The 24,189-nt window shown below is 39.9% G+C and overlaps 1 protein-coding gene and 1 pseudogene across 2 annotated transcripts in view; one reads left to right on the top strand and one right to left on the bottom strand.

The window, feature by feature from the left end:
- The window catches only part of LIMS1 (LIM zinc finger domain containing 1), a 206,610-nt gene that overhangs the window by 72,119 nt on the left and 110,302 nt on the right, over positions 1–24,189 (top strand). The gene's annotated exons all lie outside the window — the stretch shown is intronic.
- LOC118846508 lies at positions 22,241–22,990 on the bottom strand (annotated as a pseudogene).

Genomic DNA, 24,189 nt, shown 5'->3' with positions numbered 1-24,189 from the left:
GAAAGTGTAATAGGCAAGTTCAGAAGAGATGCTAGAGACATTTTGGACTTCAAGTGAGAGATTGTGGTGCCATGAAGATCATCGGCCCATCCATATGCTAGCTGGCACAAAGGATGCCTGATGGTCCCCCCTCTCTCCTCCCTCCATTCTCACCTCTCTCCCGGAAATGCCTTCACTGACTTACGTTTAATGTTATACCCTCAGCATTTTTAGAGAATCAATAACAAGAATTGTCCATTTGAGTAATATTTCTGTGCCTTTTAAAAAGCCATAGTTGGAGATGTTATCTGCTGCATTACCCAGAGTATTTTATGCAGGGACCCATGTAATAAATCCCTGCTGTGTTTCATTTCCAGGAAAAAAATTGTGGTTATGAATGTGGACACTCTCTATCAGACAATGAATAGTATGTAACCAATTCATTTTCCTTTTTTGCTGTAGCAGCCGAGAAACTTGGAGCCAAACTTAGCACCCAGTGGTAGTAATTAATTTATCTCAAATATCTCTTAACTCCAGCCTCTATTCCCCTGTGGTCTTCATTTATTTTTATCCTTTAATTGTTCTATTTTGCACTATTTTAAATTTGGTAACGCAAGTAGAGAATAAACAAAAGTAGCATTAGTCAGAGGATCAGAATCTTAGATATGACTGATGGATGTAAAGAGTGCTTTCCTAAGTGGAAAGACACTTGTTTTAGACATGGGGCAAATAAGAAATGACATTGGACTATTCAAAGGCCGGAGATTGACATTTTTAAAGGTATTGGCCTGTAAGCACTATTGAAAAAGAAGTAAAAGGGGGTGGATGAGTGATTAGGGTGAGGGGAAACAAGTTTAGATTGATAGGTGGGTGTGGTGGTGATGGTGATGGTGGTGGTGGTGGTGATGGTGGTGGTGGTGGTGGTGGTGGTGGTGATGGTGGTGATGGTGATGGTGGTGGTGGTGGTGGTGGTGGTGGTGGTGGTGGTGGTGGAGGTGGAGAGGAAGAGGAGGAGGAGGAGGAAGAAGAAGGAGAAGAAGTAATAGAAATAGTAGGGTAGCTAACATTTATATAGCACCTACTATGTGCCAGACATTGCGTTAAGCTCTTTACAATTATTATCCCATTTGAGCCTCACAAAAACCTTGAAGATAGATGCGGTTGTTACCCATATTTTACTGTTGAGGAGACTGAGGCAAACAGCGCTTAAATGACTTGCCCAGGGTCACACAGTTAATAAGTGTCTGAGACTGCTTTTGAACTCAGGTCTTCCCGACTCCGGGTCCACCACCCAGATGCCTATACAAAATCCACTCATTGTTGGAGATTGTGTTTCCTAGCAATAAGATGTGTTACATATTGAGGATGGAGAAACTGAATGAATGTGACTGATTTCAGGGAACAGTTTCAAAGCAGAAGAAATTAGTTCAGATTAGGAAAGAATCTAAGAGGAAGAGATGCCCAAGTATAAATGAAATCAGAAAACTTAGAAATAATGGATATATATCCATTTAGATAGCAATATTTGAAAAATATTTAATCTGAGTTCTTTATATTTGTGGGATACTTTTTCTTGTAAAGAAAAAAAATGGCACTGAAATTTGTGGGTAAAAAAAGTTGGCTTCTTTCCTAAGCCTTTCAAACCTATCCTGGTTATGTGTAGATATAACAACAGAAGGAGCTTAACAAATCTCTGGTTCCATCTGCTGGAATAAATGAAGAAAATACCCATTACTTCTTATCAAAAGATCTCTGAGGAGCTTTTTTTGTCTTTTAAGTATTCATATCTTTTGTCCTTACATTACCTTCATTTCCAAGTATATCCCTCCCCGCCAACACACACACACACCCCTATCAAGAAAGCCTTCCCTTGTAATAAAAAATAAAAGAGAAAGAGGGAGATAAAGCAATTCAGCAAAATTAATCATCAACCAATTCTGACAGCATTTATGCATTATTTCACATACCCTATGCCCTCAGTAGGGAGAGAGAAATACATTTTCTCATCATTTCTTCTGACCAAGGTCAAGGTCAATTTTGGTTATTATAATTGCGGTCTTCAGTTTCCTGTTTGTTTTTGTTGTTGCTCTTCCCATTTACCTTGTTATATAGTCAATGTGTATTGTTTTCCTGGCCCTGATTCTTTTGCTCTGCATTAGTTTATATGTCTTTCCATGTTGTTGTTCATTTGTTTCAGTCGTGTCCAACTCTTTGTGACCTCATTTCTTGGCAGAGATGCTGGAGTAGTTTGCCATTTTTTTTTCTCCAGCTCATTTTACAGTTGAGGAAACTGAGGCAAACAGGGTTATGTGACTTGCCCAGGATCACACTACTAATAAATATCTGAGTTTGAATCTGAGCCCAGGTCCTCCTGACTCCAGGGCTGGCATTCTACCCGCTGTACCACCTAGCTGCTGCCGTAAGTCTTCTCGTAGCAGTAAGGTTTTTTTAGAAGAATCCATACTTTTTTGCACTCTAGATTCTTCCTTCGTGTGACCTACCCACTTAATGAGATTTTAGCTAAAGGAGCAAATTCAGAAACTTTCCTCGAGAGAGAATTCCATATCCTGGAGGCTGCCACTTGGAATGTTGAAGCTCTGCTTTGTTTCTCCCTGGAGGGAGAGAGACTGATTGCCTGCCAACTATTTATGAATGCCTGTGGAGCCTTGGGCTGTCCCTCAGAGAGCCTACAGCTCTCCCACACACAGCTTTTTAGCTCCAACTTCCTTCTCTAAGTCCTTAACTCTGCTTTCTTCCCCACTCATCACTCTGCATCCCCCTCCCAAAAGAGGGAACACACACACACACACACACACACACCCCACCTTGAACTCAAAAATATGCAGATGTCAATTTTTCAGTTCTTCTTTAGGTGGTTTGAGTATTATTTGAGAAAATCTAACCCATTCCCTTGTAACTGGACTTTAGAATGAAATGAAAGAGAAGCATGTGTGGTCTGTTTTTTGCAGATGATAACTATGTTCTAGTCTGGTCGTCAGTCTCATAAAATGTTAAAGCTGGAAGGGGTCCGCCAAATTATGTCATCTGCCCCATCCCCTCTTTTGTGGGTAAAATTGAGATTCATACAAGTGAGGTGACTCATCCAAGTTAGTGATGAGCAGAAGTAGAATCCAGGTCTCCTTACTCACAGTTTTAATGTTCTACCACATGTGCTATGTTTCAGAAAAAACCCAGAGGACTCAAGTTGTAACCCTGGCTTTGCTACCAATACTGCCATTTTTCTTCTTTGAGACCAATTTCCTTGTGGATAGAATAAAATAGGACATCTAGGTGGCACAGTAGATGGAGTACCAGCCCTGGAGTCAGGAATCTGGCCTCAGACACTTACTAGCTGTGTGACTAAGTCACTTAACTTTGTTTGCCTCAGTTTCCTCATCTGTAAAATGAGCTAGAGAAGGAAATGGCAAACCATTCTAGGATCTTGGCCAAGAAAACCCCAAATGAGGTCATGAAGAGTGGGACATGACTAAGCGACTACATACACACAATGTATATATCTATTGTATGTGTATATATAGAGACATATATAATAATAATAAAGGTCTTGGGGTAAAGTTATAGGATAATAGATTTAGAGATGGAAAGGACAGAAGCTATTTGTCTAACTCCCTTATCCAATAGATGACGTATGTGAGGTTTCATTCCATGAAAGTTAAGTGATTTGCCCAGCAGGATATTTAATATACACATGTTAAATGCCCAAGTAGTACTCATCTCTGAAGTTTTATCATTTCCAGAGTTCTAGGATCCTGGAGTAGCTTTTTGAGTTATTTTCTGTAGCACTTGGGATTGGGGTGGGGGGGTGGTTTGATGATTTCTTTTCTTACTTACACACATCCTTACACATATCACTTAAACTCTCTGTGCTAGGCAACTCTTTCAGAATGTAAGTTGTAGAGAAGGTGCTGACCTGCATTTTCCTCATGAGATTTCCCTGTACCAATGGAAGCACCCATCCTCTCTCTCTCTATTCCTATCCCTCTTAACACTAACTTGACTTGCTTATACATTTCTTGATCTTAGAATATTCAGAATAATTTGTGAGATTCCAGAACAAAGTAACCTAGCTGCAGAAATGACTAAAATAGTATAGAACCTAGGTGTGTGCCCATTCTCTTCCAGTGGGAAATGGAACCATTTTTCCCCATGTACATTAGTGAGAAATAGTGCATCTCTCTGGCAAAGGAAGGTGAAGCTGGGAGACTTGACTTCTGGGAGCCAAGATGGCGGGGTGTGCAGTAAATTGCTGTAAGTCTCCCATATTTACCTCCAAGCAACAATAAAATAGCACCCCAAAACAAATCCTAGAACAGCAGAACCAGCAAAAAGATGGAGTAAAACAATTTTTTAGCCTATGAAACTTGGAAGATCAGCAAGAAAGGTCCCTCTCACTCAGGTAAAAGGGGAGGGCATTCCAGGACAGGCAATGTCCCAGCAAACCAGGGATCTCAGGGAGTTTCTGAGCCCCAGTGTGGTGGAGGAGGCAAATTCCAACACCAGGACCCTCCCCACCCCAATGTGCCTTAGCATAGCCAGAACCGTCATATTCCAGTTTCAGGAATCACTATGTGCTTCAGTGTACACCCCTGGGGAAACACAGAAACACCCCAGGGCCTCAGAACATACTAGAAACCAACACTAGGACCCCAGCTCAACAACAGGTAACCTGTCAGACCCCTACAGCCTCCAGCAGCACCAACTACTCCCCACCCCACCCCCTTAGCACAGCACCAGACAGGAGGGCCCCCAGGGGCCTCAGGAAAACATCAGCGCAACACCAGGTAAACAGCCAGGGCCTGCAGCCACTAGCACAAGAAACCTGAGATAGTGCCCCTTCCACCCTGAGTGCAGAGGTCAAATGTAAAAGAAAGGAAAAAGGCCAAGGGAAAAAAATGAGCAAAAAGCAACAACAAAAAAAACTCACCATAGAAAGTTATTATGGTGACAGGGAAGACCCAAGACACAAACTCAGAAGAAGATAACAATGTCAAAACACCTATGGGCAAAACCCCAAAGAAAAATGGGAAGTGGTCTCAGGCCCAGAAAGAATCAATGGAAGAGCTCAAAAAGGAGCTTTAAAAATCATGTAAGAGAGTTAGAAGGAAAAAAATGGGAAAAAAAATGAGAGTGATGCAAGAGAATTACGAAAAAAGAGTCAACAGCTTGGAAAATTGCTTTAGAAAAGGAAAGTGAAGCTGAACCTGGGGGAAAAACATATCTCAGGTATAGCAATATTTTTCTAAATGGTGAGATCATTCACTGCAAGTAGCACCCTATAGGAAGTCTAGAATAGCGGGTTCTAGTTGCTCTTTTCCCATTACCTACCTACTTGTGTGACACTGACCCATTCCTTTTCCTTCTTTGGGTTTCCCAATCTGTGAAACAAAATAGGTTGAACAAGATGATTGCTTCCAGTTATAACATGTTGTGATCTTTAAGTGATACAGCAATTACCCTTAAAAATACCACTCTAAGCCTGTGTCAGATTACGTGCCGGCTTGGCGTAGAAGGAGGGGAGGGATGGGGAAAAAAGTTGGAACTCAAAATCTTGGGAAGTGAATGGTGAAAACTAAAAATAAATAATTTTTTTAAAAAGAAAAAAATACTACTCTAAGAGCAACTTTGAAAGACTTAGGAACTTTGAGCAATACAACAGCCAACCACAATTTCCTAGGGCTGGGAATTTGTTTTGCTTGACTGTACATGTCTGTGTGTGTGTGTGTGTGTGTGTGTGTGTGTGTAACTTTTGTTTCTCTTGCTTTTTTATGAGGGGTATGGGGGAAGGGGACTTGAAAGAGAGAGAATGCAAAACTGAAAATAAGATAAAATTGAATGAAAAGAAATACTACTGTAAGATCAAGAAGTATTACAGAATTCTCCTGTTATATTCAAAGTGAAACAGAACAAGGGAGCCTGCATTTATAGGGAGGTCTGGATTAATTACTTAGGAGGTTTTCTTGTGGCCTTAACCAAAGAATCCTTGATCCTTCAATGGAAATTGGGCATTGAAGAGTCCCAGGAGGCCTTCCCATTCAGGCATGACTAAATCCATTCTTGTGCAATGGTCTTTGGAAGAATTGGCATCATTTTTCTCTTTCATGGTATCTGTCAAATATACTTAAGGGGAAGATGGAAAGGTTTTGAAACATTAAGTTCCCACTGCTAAGTGAGACAGAGACTAGTGTCTTAGCTGAACCTGGACTGTTTTAATAAAGCTGGGTAGTGTTACACTGACATGTTTGAATGTGATTTACAAGACAGTTAACATACGTATGTTAAAGACTAGCCCGTGAAGTAGATAAGCTCTTTACTTATCTTGCCTGGAACGAGGGCTCCACGTCACTTGTTGGCCATTCTCAGATGATGCTGCCACACATAGTCTAACCCTACTTTGTGTTGTCTTCCTGTCTTGATTTCTCCTGTTTGTGTCCTCAGTGTTTGGCATGGTGCCTGGCACATAGGAAGTACTTGATAAATGCTTTATCATTAATATTTCTGAGACTCATGGAAATTCAACAAAAAAAAGTTAAGTGTCTCATCAGCATCTCATTGGACAGAACATATACGGTAATGTTCTCCGAAGCCTTTTAAAAAACTTTTATTAATACCTTTTGTTTTTATATTAGTCCTTTCTAGATGTAAACCTTTTCCTTTCTGCAGTGAACACTTCCATGTAACAAAAAGTTAAGCAAAACCAACCAACACAGGGACCATATGTGAGAGTGTATGCAGCCCACTGCACCTGTAGTTTCCTACCTCTATATCAAGAAGGAAGAGGTAGATTTCATTTTCTCTTTTCTAGAACCAAGATTGTTCACTACAATTTCTCAGATTTTGGCTTCCTTTTATGTGGTGATTGTGTATATTGCTTTGCTCTGATACAGTTCTTATGAGTCTTCCATGTTCTCTGACTTCTTCATTTGTCATTTCCTGCAAATATTATTCCTTTATATTTATACCCTTATAAACTAGCAGTTTGTCCTGCTACTCTCCACCTTGTTTCTAGTTCTTTGCTACCACAAAAAGTCCAATAGCCTTTCCCCCCTTTTTATTGATGCCTTTTGCTTGTATATCATTTTCATTTCTGAATATGTCCCAAGTAACCCTGCCTTATAACAAGACTAAAAAAAAAAGAAAGAAAGAAATAGTGCAGGAAAACCAACCCATACATTGACTATTTTTTGGCACATGCGATCCTCTACACCCATTGTCTCCCACTTCTGTAATGAGGGAAGGAAGGTTATAGGAGGGAATGTGGTAGAGTGGAAAGCATTGGCTTTGGAATTCCAAGACCTCAATCCAAGTCATTTGCTTACTACCTTTGCAATCTTGGGCAAGTCAAAAACTGACTTTGTTTCTCAGATTTGTTCATATTTGTCATTTCTTACAGATAGTGAATTTTCCATTAAATTCATGGTGTTTATCTTGTTTCCAGTTCTTTGCTATCACAAAAAATGCTGAAATGGATTTTTTGGTATGTTCAGGAAGTTTTTATCTTTGAGAGCTTTGGGCAGTGGGATAGCTAGGTCAAAGGAGATGGATGTTTTGGTCAACTTAAAGAAAAAAAGATGAACATTTCAAATCGCTTTCAAGAATAGTCAAAGCTATTTTACACTTAATCTTAGCATGAATTAGATGAGAAACCACTAGTTGGCACAATTCACTAGCTCCATGACTACTGTATTGGCCTGCCTTTCCTCCCATAACAGTACATTAACTATTCTCATTTTTTATCTTCTTTGCCAGTATTCTGTATGTGAGGTAGAACCACAGAATTGTATTAATTTGGATTTCTTTTATTAATGACAGAACAGTCTTTAATATAGTTAATAGTTTGCAGTTCTCTATAGAACTGTTTGTTGTTTGCCCTTATTTATCCACTGGGACATGATCCTTGGTGTTTATTCTTTGTGTTAATTTTTTGTATATCTTGATTATATGACCTTTGTCAGAGATTTGATACAATGATATCCCCCCTCCCCACTAAACAGCTTTCCTTCTTATCCTGTCTATATTCCTTTCATCTGAGTAAAAGCGTTTCAGTTTTATTTAATTGAGGTTCTCTATTTTGTCTTTTGTGATCTCCTATTCCTTGTTTAGTCCTGCTATCATTGTTGTGAAAGATATCTCTGACCATTTTCCTCCAATTTTTTGATGATATGACTTTTTGACGATGAGTATCCATTTAGAATTTATTGTGGTATGCATTATGAGATGTTGATCTAAACCTACTTTTTGCCACACTGCTTTCCAGTTTTCATAGCATTTCTTGTCAAATAAAGAGTTCTTTCCCAGTAGAAGGGACCTGATAAATGTTTATTGTCTGACAAATAGTTTATGTTTTCTACTATCTCAAATGCTGGATTGTTTCTGGCCCAATCTCATCTAGCCCTGCCCCCTTCTATTTTTAACTAATTAAGTAGTTTTGAAGATCACAGCTTTATAATATAACTTAAGGTTTAGAAATGCTATACCCACCATTCCTACTTTTTTTTATTTTTTCCCACAAAATTCTAGATTTTTTTCTTCCTCCAAGTGAATTTTGGCATTGTTTTTGTCTGGCTCAGTAAAGTAACATATGACCTTTTTGAAGGAAGGAGAAGATGCATACCTTTGTGGATTCTAACAGGTTAGCACTCATTTATGGAATATGGATATGCTAGTTCATAATTGATTAGTTTGTGGCTACATTTCTTCTCTTGTTAATAGAACTCCGGTAATAGTACAACAGGATATGAGCTATGACAACATTTTAGGGTGTTGTCATGTTCCTTTAGAAGCGAAGGGTTATCATGCAACACACCATGTCACATGTCTCTGAATGCGAGGGAGAAAACCCAACTTGGTTTCATTGGTTTAAATATAGTTGAAGGCTCCAGATACAAGGTTGAGAGGAGGAAGTACTATGCAGCATATAGGAAATAGCTTTTAAAGATAACTCACTGAAGTATAAAATTGACTTCAAAATGTCCTGATGATTGAAATAAAAAAACAATAGACTTGCTGAAAAGGAGGTTCTCTGCTGGATCTGTGGAAGCGAGAAGGGGAAGCAAATTAGGTAAAGTACTTGAGATGGGAATTGGCTGATATAGGAATGTTACTATGTGCTTAAGAATGAAAATTTGTGAAGTTTAAGAAAGGAAAGTAATGCCTAAAGAATTGTGATGTGGGCACTTAATGTCCCTGAACTGAATTGTAGAAGAGTCTAAACTGGGCATGACTAAGGATTCTTTGTGTTTCTTTAAATGATTATTCTCAGAGTCATTTATATGCTAGTTTAGAGACTTGATAGCTCCCATTTTAACCTTTTGTGTATGCTTTTATATATTAAACAGTTTTGTCTTGTGCTAGTTTCAAGGCAGGAAATTTTGAAACCTTGTACCTTTTTTTGCCAAAAGAAATATTAATCACAGAATATAGAATGTACTGTGACCATCCTAATATGCCATGGACAGAGTAACTATTACCAGTTAGGGTTCATTGCTTATTTCTAGTATTCCTTGAGGAAAGTAACTATTACCAATTGGGATTTTTTTTTTTTTGTTATTGTTGTCCTGTATTTGGCATGTGTTATCTTATATCCTTCCCTAACCTGTAAAGTGCTGGTTGGGAATATGCAAAGCTAGGAAGGTTAGTGTATATGTTGAAGGGTATATATTGAACAGAGGTACGATTTCCCCCTGCAAATCAGTAAATTATATGATAAGCCTGGATCTTTTGTTGTTATTCAGTCATGTTCAGTCATATCTGATGACCCCATTTGGAGTTTTCTTGGCAGAGATACCGGAGTGGTTTGCCATTTCTTTCTCCAACTCATTTTACAAACAAGGAAATTGAGGCAAGTGGAGTTAAGTGACTTGCCCAGGGTCACTCAGCTAGGAAGTGTCTAATGAGGGAAAAAATTCAGGCCTTCAGTTTGGTTTTTAAAAGTCATATATTGTACAGTTACAAGATGAGGATGCGTGGATAGACAATGGTTCTCATTGAAGGGATCTGACTGGGCATTTTATGAGCAGTAAGAGTCAATATTTTGCTATAGCAGCTGCAAAAAAACTAACCAAACCTTAGGCCTCATTAAATAAGGGCATAGTGCCCAGAAGAAGGTATGTAATAGTCGCATTGTACCTTGTCCTGTTAGACCGCATTTGGATTATTAAGTTCTAGGCACTGTGTTTTAGGAACACTAGCAAATTGCAAAGGAGGTTCAGATAATGAGAGGGGCTAGAATCTATGTCTTATGAGGATCACTGAATCGAGGGAGAAGAGAATACTTGGGGAAGCCATGATAATTGTCCTCCAAGGCTGTCCTAAAAGCTGTGAAAGGGGGAATAGATTCGTTCTACTTGACTTTAGCTAGCAGAACCTAGGAAGGAGTAGCCAGGTGGAAGCTGCCAAGCAGTAAATTTCTGTTGGAAAAACATTCCAAAGATTAGAAGATTAGAAGTGGTGCAGGCTGCCTGCCCCAGGAAGCAGTACGTTCCCCGTTACTGGAAGTCTTCAGTCAGAGAGACTGAACAATTACTTGTCGTGCACGTTGTCAGAAAGATTCGTGTATAGATATAGTTTGACTAATTGACTTCCGAGGTCCCTTCCAACTGCGAGATATTCTAAGGTTTCTGTTTGCATTTCAGAAGTATTCTATGCCTCGTAAGATGATTCACTGCAAGGCAGCAAAGTGTAGTAGACAGACTTGGAGTTAGAAGAATCTTGGATTCAGAGCCCAGCTGTGACTTTGGACAAGTTAGTTCACTTTTCTGAACCTAAATTTCCTCTTCTATAAAACAATAATAATGATAGTTTCACCACCTGCCTCTTACTATTATGAAGAAAACCCTTTGTAAATCTTAAAAGCACTGTATAAGTGTAAATATTCCTTTTACATTTAAATTACACAATCCAGAAAATTCTCTTATGCAGGGGACTTTAAGAACATTCTTATTACATACAGGTACACTTGTAGCTGTAGACCTGGAGTACTAATTAATGCCTGTTAAGATTGTGCAGTAGCAAAAACCCATGTGTATCCAGGAGTCGAAATGTTTGTCTGTTCTTTTCCAGAGAGACAATGAGGGGAAATTTGTTCAGGGGAACAAGAAGATCTTTTAGTTCTATCTTCAGTCTAATGTTAAAGCATGATTTATTTATTTACAGAGGCTTCCTGGCAATTAGAGCATTACAAGGTAAATTTGAAGAGATGTCGCTTCTGTCATTGTCTAATGGAATCGTTGACTGGTATTTAGACTTTGGAAGCTCTCAGGCTAAAATGTGAAGTCTGGCTTTAATAAATGATGATGAAAAGTTATTGCCAGCTCATATGGTGGTGTGCAGAGTTAGAGAACTGGGAAGCTAGGAAAGCTAAGGGTTCTGGTCCCACCATGTCACTGTTGTAGTCATTCATTCCCACCTTCACTCCATTGATGGCTCCGTGCTACCCACCAGCTGGATGCCATTTACTCTCTTAGACAATCTTTTCATCCGGTCTGGCTCCCCACTCCCAATTACCAGCGTGTAAGTATCTTATGCAGAGGTTCTTTTTGCAAATGGAGGCTCTGAGGTTCCAAAGTGAAAAAGAGAGTCAATGATAATACTCCCAGCTAGCCTTGCAGTAGCTTGGGTAGGAATGTTTCTGTTGCATTTTTAGGGCTGTGGTAGGGGAGAGAGAACCAATGAATCTTAGAGTTTGAAGGGCCCCTAAGAAATCATTAGAAGTATTGGTATAAATTCCTGTGTTTAGTGCCTATTTCATTATGAACATTTATGGGACCAGAAAAGGAGACAGACTGCTTCTATAGCCAGAGTAAAAAATGTTAAACAGATGGACATCCCAGAATCTTGCACTGTCATTGGTGAAATATTTAGAAAAAAGAAAAGAAAGATACTGACGTCGTTTGCCATTTCCTTCTTCAGCTCATTCTACAGATGAAGAAACTGAGGCAAACAGGGTTAAGTGACTCACCTAGTCACAGATAGTAAGTATCTGAGGCTAGATTTGAATTCAGGGAAACTCCTCTTCTTGACCCCAGGCTGGGCACTCCATCCTCTGTGCCACCAGACTAATACACACACACCCCTTTATAAACTTTAGCTCTAATGATGATAGAAAGTGACATTCCATTTTATTTTGGTTCTTTAAGCCAATATATCTTTATTCAGCAAGCATTAATTAAGCACCTTCTTTGTACACAACAATGTATAGGCACTAAAATGCCTTTAGAAAGTCAGATCCTGGATTGGGAGAAGATAAATCATTGACACACTATCCAATTAGAGAATAACTACAAAATAACATGTACTAATGTAAGACAATAGACATTGACCAGTAGAATTATAGTCTGTTAGACCTTCCAGGGACTTTAGAGATTATCTAATTTAACCTCTTAATTTTTTACACATGAGGAAAGTGAATCCCAAGAAGACGTTGAAAAATGTACAGAAAATTAGTTAGCAGATTTAGGATTTTACTCCAGTTCTCTTTGACTGTCTGTTCCATGCCTTAATCTACCACCCTCTTCCTATTATCTGTAGTACCCAGCATTTCTTATAGAAGATGCTACTTAAATGGTTGCTAAATGAATAAGTGGATAAATGGAGCTTTGAACTTGGCCTCAAGAACCAGGTCAGAAATTACAGACGTTCCTTGGCAGAGTTAGGTGGGGAGGTTAGTTGACTTTGTATAAGAAGGAGAATGTTATGAGCAAAGCCATAGGGATGGAATGGAGTATGCACAGGAAAGGACATTGGTTTGGGTAGGCTGGAAGGCCATAGTGGGTATCTGGGAGGTCTCCCTGTGTCTGAACTAGGAATTGGACCTATGAATAGATAGATACTGTCATTTGCGCAGTGCATAAGAATATAGGTCTTGAGGGCAGAGACTTCCTATTTTTGTCTTTGTTTTGTCAGCGCCTATTATAATTCCTGGCACAAAAATATGTGCTAAGTAAATATTTATTGAATTGAATCTTTTATTTCCATATCAGACATCTCTTAGTCAATGTAAATGAGTAAAGGTGGGAGTGAAGCAGTGATTAAAACTAGCTTCCTTGTCTGCTCCCTTATTCTCCCACCCCAAGAATGAGGCTAAACCATGAAGCTCATTTTAATAACGGTCTTGGGAATACTTAATACTTAATATATAGCGACCTACGGGTTTTAGTGGTGAAACACTAGATGACAACTTTGGGTCACCAGTGAAGAAAGACATAATAACATATGTTTACATAACAGTTTAAGGTTTGCAAAGCTGTGGCTAGTGTGAGCATTATCATCTCTATGGAGCGTGAATATTATCATCCCCATTTTACAGAGTAGGAAACTGAAGTCGAATGGTAGTACTACTGATAATTGTCAGAATCAGAATTTGAACCCAGGTTTTCTGGCTGAAGCCAGCACTACATACAGACTGTCTCTCAGGATTGGTCTTGTTTGACTTCATCGAGGGGAAGGTCTGCAGCACCATTCCTCAAAGTTACCTGTTCCCATCCATAATGAGCCGAGTTTTACTGCACGGAGCTAGACTGTAATTTTAGAGGAGCTCCCTAAGTGTTTTAACAATAATTATAGGTAAAGGACTTTGAGTAACTATAGTGGTAGGTCTTGGACTAAGATGTTTTCCCCTAGGCAGCCAGATAGCCAGGTAGATAGAATGCTGGGCCTGGAGTCAGGAAGACTCGAGTTCAAATTTGACCTCAGACACACTAGCTGTGTGAGCTCTGTTTGCCTCAGTTTCCCCAACTGTAAAGTGGAGATAATAACGGCACCTACTTCTCAGGGTTGTTGTGAGGATCAAGTGAGGTAATGTCTGCGAAAGCTCTTAGCACAATGCCTAGGGTATAGAAGGTTTTATAGAAATGCTTATTCCCTTCTCCTTAATATTGTAAGTACTCACAGTCCTTTTCTTGTTAAAGCACATAAAGTAGCTCTGAAAAACCTCTTTAATACCTTTTAATTATATGTCTCCTGCACCTTTTCAAGTGGTGCAGGATAGAATTCTAGGCCTGGAGTCAGGAAGATTTATATTTATAATTTCAGATCTGGCTTCAGGCACTTAATGACTGTGTGACCCTGGCCAAATCACTTAACCCTGTTTGCCTCCATTTCCTCATCTGTAAAATGAACTGGAGAAGGAAATGGCAAACCACTCCAGTACCATTGCCAAGAAAACCCCAGGTAGGATCATGAATAGTAAGTAGTACACAACTGAAATGACTGAACGATAATGCCTTTTCTAAGGACAAATGAAAGTATTAGTGAAAAGAGCTTTGGAGTCAGAGGACCATGGTTCAAACCCTATTTCTGGTCCTTACTGTGTGACTTTGAGTAAAGTTACTTCTTCCTGAGCCTTCATTTCCCTCCCTCTGTAAAATGAGGGGACTAACTTCCAAGGTCCATCCCTTCCAATGCTAGATCTCTGAAAAGCTGAAAGTTCCAGTTTGAAGGATACTTTGTGGGTTAGAGGATTATTTATGGAGGCAGAAATTAATTTAGCTTTTATCTCCCTTTGCCAGTAGAGAACACAGGAAAACGAGTGCTGACTGCTTTATGTTGAACTATGTTTGGGGAAAGTGACATGTCCCAGTCTCTTGATTGGCAAATCTGCAAAGGATTAAATATGGAAATAGCACTATTTTTAATGTATACGGAAGCAGATGCCAAATTATCTCCTTCCCAAAGGGCTGATGTCTTTCTCAGATGGGAAAACTTAATGTGCATTTGAGGAAATGACACAGAACAGCTACTATATATGGGAATTTTTGCAGAACTGGGCTGTCAGAGATGTATGATAAATGATGGCCTCAGTTTGACTTCCAGTCCAGCTGTTTCTGTGATCATATGTCTTTGGTATCTTGAGTCATTTTTTCCATTCCCTCTTTACCTTGAAAGCTGCGTCTTGTTAGTCCTATTTCTTCCAGAGATGAATGAAGCCTGCCCCGTTTGATGCTTCTTTTCCCAAGTGATTTGAAATCTCTGATCTCATTTCGTTCTCACAGCAAGCCTATGAGGCGAAGCTCCTTGAAGGCAGAGACTGTTTACATTTTTGTCTGTTCTGTTTCTGGTATCTAGTACATACAGTGCTGGATCATGGGCATTTAATAAATACTTATTGATTGAATGATAGGGTAGATAATTGTTTTATAGGTGAGGGAAATGAAGCACAGAGAGGTTGTCACTTTCCAGGGATCACGCATGTGGTAAGCAGAACAGAATGTCTAAGACTAAAGCCTGAAACTGCCCTCCTCAAAGTTACTAGTGATCTCTTGCCTACCAAATCCAGTGGCCTTTTTTCAGTCTTTCTCACCTCTTTGCAGCTTTTGATGCTGTTGATTACTCTCTCCTTCTTGATACTCTCTCCTCTCTAGGTTTTCAGGATATTATTCTCTCTTGTTTTCCTCCTATCTGACTGCTCCTTCTCTGTCTCCTTTGCTGGATCGTCTTCCAGATCATGCCATCAAGCAGTAGGTTTCCCTCAGGATTCTGTCCTGGGACCTCTTCTCCCTCTCTAGTACTGCATTTGGTGGTCTCATCAGTACCCAGGGATTTAATTACCATCTTCAAGCTGATAAATCACAGGTCTCCCTTTCTTGCCCCAGCCTCTTGGATGACCTCCACTCTTGCATCTCCAACTACCTTTCAGACATGTTGAATTGAATGTCCAGTAGACATCTTCAACTCCCTATGTCCAAAATCAAGCTCAATATCTTTCCCCCTAAGCCAGGAGTGGAGAACCTTCGGCCTCTGGACCACATGTGGCCCTCTAGGTCCTCGAATTCGGCCCTTTGACTGATGTCTACCCTAAGCCCTTTCCCCCTCCTACCTTCCCAATTACTATAGATAGCAGCACCTACCTCCTAGTTCCTCAGGCTCACAACCTAGGATTCATCCTGGACTTCTCCCGTATCCAAGTTGTTGTCAAGGCCTGTAGATTTCACCTTTGTAAATAGAATCTCTCTTATACCGTCCCCTTTTTAACTCTGACACTACCACTGCTCTAATGCAGGCCTAATCAACACCTCACACCTAGACTATTGCAACAGCCTTTTGGTAGGTCTGCCTGCCTCAAGTCTCTCCCCACTCCAGGCAATCCTCCATTCAGCCACTAAAGTAATTTTCCTAAAACTCACCTCCCTACTCAGTAAACTCCAGTGGCTTCCTGTTAGTGCCAAGAGCAAATACGAAATGTCCTGTTTGTTATTCAGAGCCTTTTATAACCTAGCCCCCTTCTACCTGTCCAGACTTCTCACACCTTACTCCCCAACATGTACCCTTTGATCTAGTGACAGCAGCCTCCTGACTATTCTGAGGACAAGACACTCCGTCTTTTGGTTCCAGGCGTTTTCTCTGGCTGTGCCCCATGCCTGGAATGGCCTCCTCTTCCCCTCCAACTGTTGACCTCCCTGGCTTTCTTTAAGTCCCAACTAAAACCCCAGCTTCTATAGGAATACTGCCCTAACCCCTCAGTTCCAGTGCTTTCCCTCTTATTTCCTATTTGTACTGTATGTGGCTTGCTTTGTATATATTTGTTTGCATGTTGTCTCCCATATTAGACTATAAGCTCCTTGAGAACAAGGATGTCTTTTGCCTCTTTTAGTATCCCCAGTGCTTAGCACAGTGCCTGGCCCATAGTAGGCACTTAATAAATGTTTACTGAGGTGAATTGAATTGAACCCAGGTATTCATATTCTTAGTTAAGGGGCCGGTAGGTGGCACAGTGATTAGAGTCAGGAAGACTCAGGTTCAAATTCAGCCTCAGATGCTTACTGGATGTGTGACCCTGAGCAAACCACTTAACCTCAGTTTACCTTAGTTTCCTCATCTGTGAAATGGAGATGACATTGTAAAGCACTTAACCCAATGCATGGCACATAGTAAGAACTATATAAATGTTAGCTATTACTGTTATTGGTCCAAGAGACCTACCCTCCAAGAAAACTTGAAGAATTGTGAAAAACAGTTCGCTACTAGAGAACCAGCCCTATTTCAGTGACAGTACTTGAGCTGGGGTCTTGGAATAAGTAGACCACAGGATAAAATGAGGATGATGACAATAAACAATAGCCAGTGTTTATATAGTGCTTTAAGGTTGCAAGGTACTTTATGTCTTCCCAACAACACTGGCTAATAGGGGCTATTGTTATCCCCATTTCACAGACGAAGAAACTATGGCAAATAGAGGTTCAGTGACTTGCCCAGAGTCATACAACTAGCATCTGGAGTGGGATCTGAACTCAGGTCCCCCAAGTCCAGCACTCTGCTGCTTAGGATAGATCGTAGGATCATATGAAGCACTTATTAAGTGCTTGCTGTGTACCAGTTACTTTGTGAGTTGCTAAGGATACAGAGATAAACATGGGATCCTCCCTGCCCGCAGGGAGCTTACAAACCACATGTACAAAAATAAATGACATATATGCGAAATGACTTCAGAATGAAGGAAGGCTCTAACAACTGGAGAGCAGGACATCAGGATAGGGAATACCCATAGGGGATGCCACTGGAGCCCAGCTTTGAAAGGATGGGTCAGTCGATATTTAAGTGCCTACTGCCTATTATGTGCCCAATACAGTGCTAGGCAGTGGAGAAAACAAAGGAAAAAAAGACAGTCCTTGCCCTTGAGAAACTTATATTCTATTACTGTAGATAACATAACTACATACAAGTTATATGCAGAATAAATGCAAGGTAATTTCTGAAGGTAGGAGGAGTCACCAGTGTCATGGGTTGGAAATAGCCTCTTATAGGAGTTGGCATTTGGAGGAAATACTTTGAAGAAAAATAGGAAATCTGAGAGATGAATATAAAGAGGAAATGCATTTCAAGTATGTCTGGGGTCCACCTGTTCCAATGCACAGAGGATAGGAGATGGAATATGGTTTGTGAGGAACCACAAGAAAGCCAGTTTGGCTGGATATTAGAATAATGTGTCTAATGAGGTAGGAACCTGGTTGTAAAGGGCATTAAATGCCAAACAAGAGTTTGTATTTTATCCTAGATGTAGGGTGCTAACAGGATTGATCGATGAAACTAGGGATTTTAAGGGTTAGAGGTGAGGAGGGAGGGCATTCCAGGACTAAGGCACAAGACACTGAGCCAAGAGATAGAATATTGTATATAAGGAACAGAAACTAATCCAGTTTGGCTGGAACAGAGTGTGTGAAGGAGAATGATGTGCAGTCAGCCACGTGAAGGGCCCTAAATGCCAAACGTGAGTCTGTATTTTGTCCTAGCTTCTTGATCAGTGGTGTGACATGGTCAGAGCCTGTGCTTTAGGAACCTTAATTTAGGAGCTCAGTGGAGGATGAATTGGAGAGGGGAGAAATATGAAACACAGGAGGACCCGTTTTTGAGATGTGATTAGTCCCTAAACTAGGGTGGTGGTGGTAGTATGAGTGGAGAGAAGAAGGCAGATGCAAGAGATATTTTGGAGGTAGAATAACAAGACTTGGTAACTAATCTTATGTAGGATAGTAGAGAATGGAAGATGACTCCAAGGTAGCAAAATGGGTTGACAGAAGGTGATGGTACCCTCTGTAGAAATAGGGAAATAGAAGAGGTGGGTTGGGGGGAGACTGATAATGAGTTTTATATAAGTTGAACTTGAGATATACCCCACTGGACATTCAATTCAAAATGTTTGAAAGACAGCTGGTCATGTGGGATCAGATCCCTGGTGAGTAGGACTGGATTTAAAGATCTGGAAGTCATCTGCATAGAGATGAATCCTTAGGAGCTGTTGAGATGAGTTTGTGTTCCTTTTTTTTCTTTTTATTTTTCCTCTTGAGTCCTCCTACCTTCTCTTCCCCACCCTCATTATCCCTTTGCCTTTCTTCTTTTTTATCCATTAACTGTTCACAATTGGGAATTTGAATGCAGCTCTTAATACACTTATAGAATAAAGTTTTATTTTTCTTGTTCTTATTTAACAAGATAAACAAATGAACAAGTGAATTGAGTATTATATGTTTCCTTCTCTTGCCTCTAAAAATATGTTTCAGAGCTGGGGCTGACCTGCATTTATAGAAAGAATTTTCTCATTGGGAATTTCCTATTACATTAAAATCACAAGGGGAGCGAGAGAGAGAGAAAAAGAAAGAGATTTCATTTTAAAAACAAAGAAACAAAAACCTTACCTTGATTTAAATGAGTTGTTCTTGGGTGGTCCTTCTTTATGGTCTTTGCAAAGTTCATGATTTAATTTTCTTAAGTTCCTCACCCCATCTGTCGGAGATTATTCTGCCTAGTGTATATCTGAATTATTCTATATGGTTTTTCCATTCCTAATGGATTGTTAAGTGTTTCAAATTTTTAAGGTGAAAAATGAAATTAATTTGTTTTTAAATAATGTCTGTAGTAAATTGATGAAGAGCAGTTTAAATGTGTGTTTACCTCATTAGTTTTAAGCTGCTATGTACTATGTGCTTAAGTGCTGTGTACTTACTTCAGCAGTTCCACTTTGAAAGGGTAGGGATTTTACCCCAGACAATGTGCTTCCTTTTCTTCAGTTCTAATTAACAGCAGTGCCAGATGACTATGACTAAGGATGGCTAATGGAATATTTTAATATCCTTTTCTTCAATCAGACCAGAAAGGCTCCTTTTCAAATGATATCCCTAAAGGGGCATTACTAGGGAGAAAACTTGGCAGAGTGGGAAGAGGACTGAATTTGGAGTCAGAGAACCTGAATTCTAATTTCTTCAAGGCTCAGCTCAAGTGCCTGGTGAACCATCTTTGCAGATGTGCCAAGCCAGGTTGAGGGTAAGCAACTTTCCTCAAACCTGTCTGTGAGTGAGGGGGATGTCTATCCCGAGCATGTGAAGACTTCCCCTGGCGGAAAGGGCAGATGGGAACAATTTGTTCCAACCCCCATGAATGTGGCTGAAGCAGATGCTACAGAGTTACTTAGAGCTTAGTCAGACATCAAAGACACCAAGGTCATCCACTGCATCCCAGGCCATTGCCAGTCATCTTGACTTTTGTCCTGCCACTGGAATTCAGTGACTGTGGAAAAGAGAGTGAGACTGATAACTTTGTGCAACTCTGTCTCACTTAAATCCAGTTCATGGGCAAATCAAGACATTACCATGATATTGTTGGTCCTCTTCAAAAATGAAGGACCAACACCAACTGCAGCAACCTTTCAAAAGAAGTCATTCCCAGTCCTCCTTAGTATTAGGGTGCCTCTCTGAGATCACCCCCAATTTATACTAGATATATCTCATTTGTACATAGTTGTGTATCTTTAGTGCTTAGCACAGTGCCTGGCGCGTAAGCACTTTAAAAAAATGCTAGTTGACTATGTTAAAAGTTCATCTCTGTTTCTGCTTATTGTTTTGCTTTTCTATGGAAATGAATTTTACTGGACATAAAAATAGTTCAGTCAAGCATCCAGCTTCTTTCACCTCGCCATTTGACAGTCCATAGGTTTGTGTCTTGAAGGGATTGTGCACTGGACCCTAAGTTAACTGTTCAGAATAATCCAGAGAATGTGGAAGTTGAGGTGTAGACCTCTCTCTTATTTGAACACCACTGTATAGTATTTGTATCATAAAAGCATAGGCTCATTGTTATAAAGTTGGAAGGGACCATAGAGTTAATGTAGTCCAACCATTTCATTTGACAGATGAGAAAACTGAGGCCCCGAGAAGTAAATTTTAATTCAGATTCTCTGACTCCAAATCTATGATTCTTTCCGTTGTGCTGCATTGCCTCGGTTTTATTCCGTCAGTGTAGTTGAACCAAGAAACAAAAGGATATTACATTTCACAAAAGCAAATTTAGGGAACTTGAGAAACTTCCACTGGGTAGAGTTGGGGCAGTATCATAGAAGGGTGTGGTGATACGAGTTACAACAAAGTGGAGAGAGAGTCTAGGGTGAAGTAATGGGGGAAAAATGAGAGTTTTAGAGCAATTTGGGTGACTCTAGAAATAACTATGAAAACATGAAGAAAATAAAACTACTTCATAGAAATAGGAAATGGCATATTTAGAGAGTACAAATAAAATAATCCCTATGGAGTTGAGATAAACTTTGTGTTTTTATAGCTTAGTTCAGCTTGCTTCAGTTTGGGGGAGAGATAGATTTTATATTCATTGAACATGGGCTGTATGCATGGTGGTGTGTTAAGCACTTGGGTATTGGGACTGATAGCATCACTGATTCAGAGTTGAAAAGGATGGACTCCAGAACCTAAGTCCAATCCCCACATTTTATAGAAGAGGAAGGGAGGGTGAGTGGCTTGTTCAACATTGCATGGTACCTTATTATAACTTTGTATGGTGCAACTTAGACTACATGCAATCACTTCAGAAAATTTGTTCTTTGTATTAATTAGGACCTAACTGGAATCAGGAAAACATGAGTTCAAATCCAGCCTTAGACACCTACTAGCTGTGTGACCCTGAACAAGTCGTTTAACCCTGTTTGCCTCAGTTTCCTCATCTGTAAAATGAGCTGGAGGAAAAAATGGCAAACCACTCCAGTATCTTTGCCAAGAAAACCCCAAATGGCGTCATGAAGAGTTGGATACGACTGAACAGCTATGGTAAAGAGTCAGGATTTAAAACCAGATCCCCTGGCTCCAGAACTAGTACTTTTTCCACTATATTATATATAGAGAATGTAAACAAAATATCACCAGGCATTTGGAATAGTTTAGAGTACCTAGAGTCTGAATTTAAAACAAAGATGGAATCAATTAAAATATTGTGGCAGCCTTTAGGAATTTAGTTTCCTGAGAAAATAAGCATAACATCAGTGGTCACTAGAGGGCAGTGTTTCAATAGCATTGAAGATGAACTCTTTTTATGCCTGTTGATTTTCATTTAGCCAAAAAAAAAAGTTTCTTACCTCCAGTTTGGGGACATCTCCCTCTCTTTCTCCCTCTTCTTCCTCTCTCCTCCTCCCCTTCCTTTCCCTCCTTCCCACTCTCTACCTATGGATCACCATCGTCGTTACGAGGTATGTGATGATATATTCCCTAGATGTTTATAGGAGGCCAAAACTATTGGAAAGGACCACCACGGTCATCTGTTTCAGTCCATCCGTTTTACAGGTGAGCAGACTGAGGCCTGCTTGGATAAAGTGATTTGCTTGAGATCACACAAATAGCCAACATCCAATGATGTTTTCTTCTAAATTATCAAAATTTTTTTTAGATGGGGAGATTAGTTTTAATTTATTTTAAATGTATGGAGAAATATTTTAACAGGTTTGTTTGGGGTTTTTAGACAAAGTCATACAAATTACTTAGAGGCCCAACTGCACACCAAAACCAGGTCCTTTGGGTGGCTCAGTCAAAGATGTAAGACCGCCAGCTGACTCACCAGAGAAACATCCACTCCTTGGTCCAGGTTTTACAACATTGTCAGCTTTCAGCTCATCAGTTATCTCTTCAACATCCTTGGGTGTCAGATCTTCATAGTAATTATCATTTATTTGAACCATTGGTGCATTTACACAGGCACCTAAACATTCCACTTCTGTTTGTGTGAAAAACTTGTCAGGTGTAGTTTCTCTAACCTTAATACCACACTTTTTCTGAATGGCCTACAGTGTGCTGTCAGAATCTCGAAGCATACAAGGTGTAGTGGTGGAGACTTGAATATGATACTTTCCAACTGGCTTTTGATTATACATTGTATAAAAAGTTACTACTTCATATACTCTCATTGGAGGTACTTGTAAAATTTCAGCAACTTTGTTCATAGCAGATATGGGCAACCATCCATTCTGCCTTTGGGCTAAGTCCAGTACTGGAAGCACAGCTGCTGCTTTATGTCTCTCTGGGTAATTCTTTACAATTGCTTCTATCCTCTTGTAGTTTTCTGGTGTGAAATCAAATGGAGTATCTGGCTTATTTTCAGGAGTATCTCTGTGCACAAATAAGGCTCCTCCAGCTCCACTTTGCACAGCTGTTTTGTGTAAGCATCTCATTTGTCTCCCCCAGTGGGCGACGAGACCTGCGGCCCTCACCCAGAGTGACGAGGAGAGGAACATGGCGGCTCAGATTCTTTGGCTTCCCACAGCTGAGTACTAAGTCCCTAAATTATCAAATATTAATTATGTCCTGTTAGAGTCACTCTATTTCTGTATTTCGTTGTATTAGTTATAAATCAGTTATTTGTGTGTGGGATAGATTTTTTTTTTTAAACCAGACCTGTGATTTCAGTGGAGGAAGGACAATGGTGTCAAACTCAAGGTATATGGAGGCCATTAAACTATTCATAAGGATCTCTGCAGGCCACATATTGATGTAGAAACACATGTTTTTATGTATATGTACATATATATATGTATATATATACACATATAGGTAAATATATAAATTCACCAACAGATTCAAATCAGATAGGAACTGCATTTTAATCCGGTTCAAGCCCCACTTGGTATGTTGTAGGCTGCACGTGGCCTATGGACTGCATGTTTGATACCTTTGACATATGGTACTCCTGATGAGAAAGCATGTAGGGTACATATTTTAATATCTACTTGCTAATCATGGTTGATAAAGTGGATTTGTTTTCCTTACATATTACTTGCTCAACATCTGCTTTCAAAAATTTTCTAGATACTATTAACTTCTAACATTCATTTTTTTTAATTTTGAGTTCCAAATTTTCTCCCTCCCCTTTTCATCTCTTCTCTCCCTCAGACAGTTAGCAATTTAATAAAGGTTATACATGTACAATCATGCAAAATATATGCTATTGACTTTTAAAACCACTCATTGCAACTAGTTCTCACCTGGGTCAAGTAGCCCATGTCCAATTCTTGTACCACGGGAGACAGCCCTCACATACTTGAAAATAGATATTATATCCATGTTTGCCCTGCCCCCCCCCCCCGTTTCCTTCTTATGTCCATTCCTTCCCCTACCCCTTTCCTTACCTCATAGGAGGCAGAGTAGATAAAACCCTGCACCCAAAGCCAGGAAGACCCAGGTCAATAGCTGTGTGAACTTGGGCAATTCCCTTAACCTCTGCTTGCCTCAATTTTCTCAACTGTAAAATGGGGATAATTAATAGCACCTACCTCCCAGGGTGGTTGTGAGACAGTATTGGTAAAGTGCATAGTGCCAGGGACAAAGCAGGTGCTCTATAAATGCTACTAATTATTATCATCTTCATCATTATCTAGGACAGATGCAAAGAAGTCTAAGAAACCCTTCTGGAGCTTTTCGGGTCCAGCTGGGAAGG

Source organism: Trichosurus vulpecula, chromosome 4 (assembly GCF_011100635.1).
Source record: "Trichosurus vulpecula isolate mTriVul1 chromosome 4, mTriVul1.pri, whole genome shotgun sequence".
Classification (NCBI taxonomy): domain Eukaryota; kingdom Metazoa; phylum Chordata; class Mammalia; order Diprotodontia; family Phalangeridae; genus Trichosurus; species Trichosurus vulpecula.
This window is presented reverse-complemented; position numbering and strand designations above follow the sequence as displayed.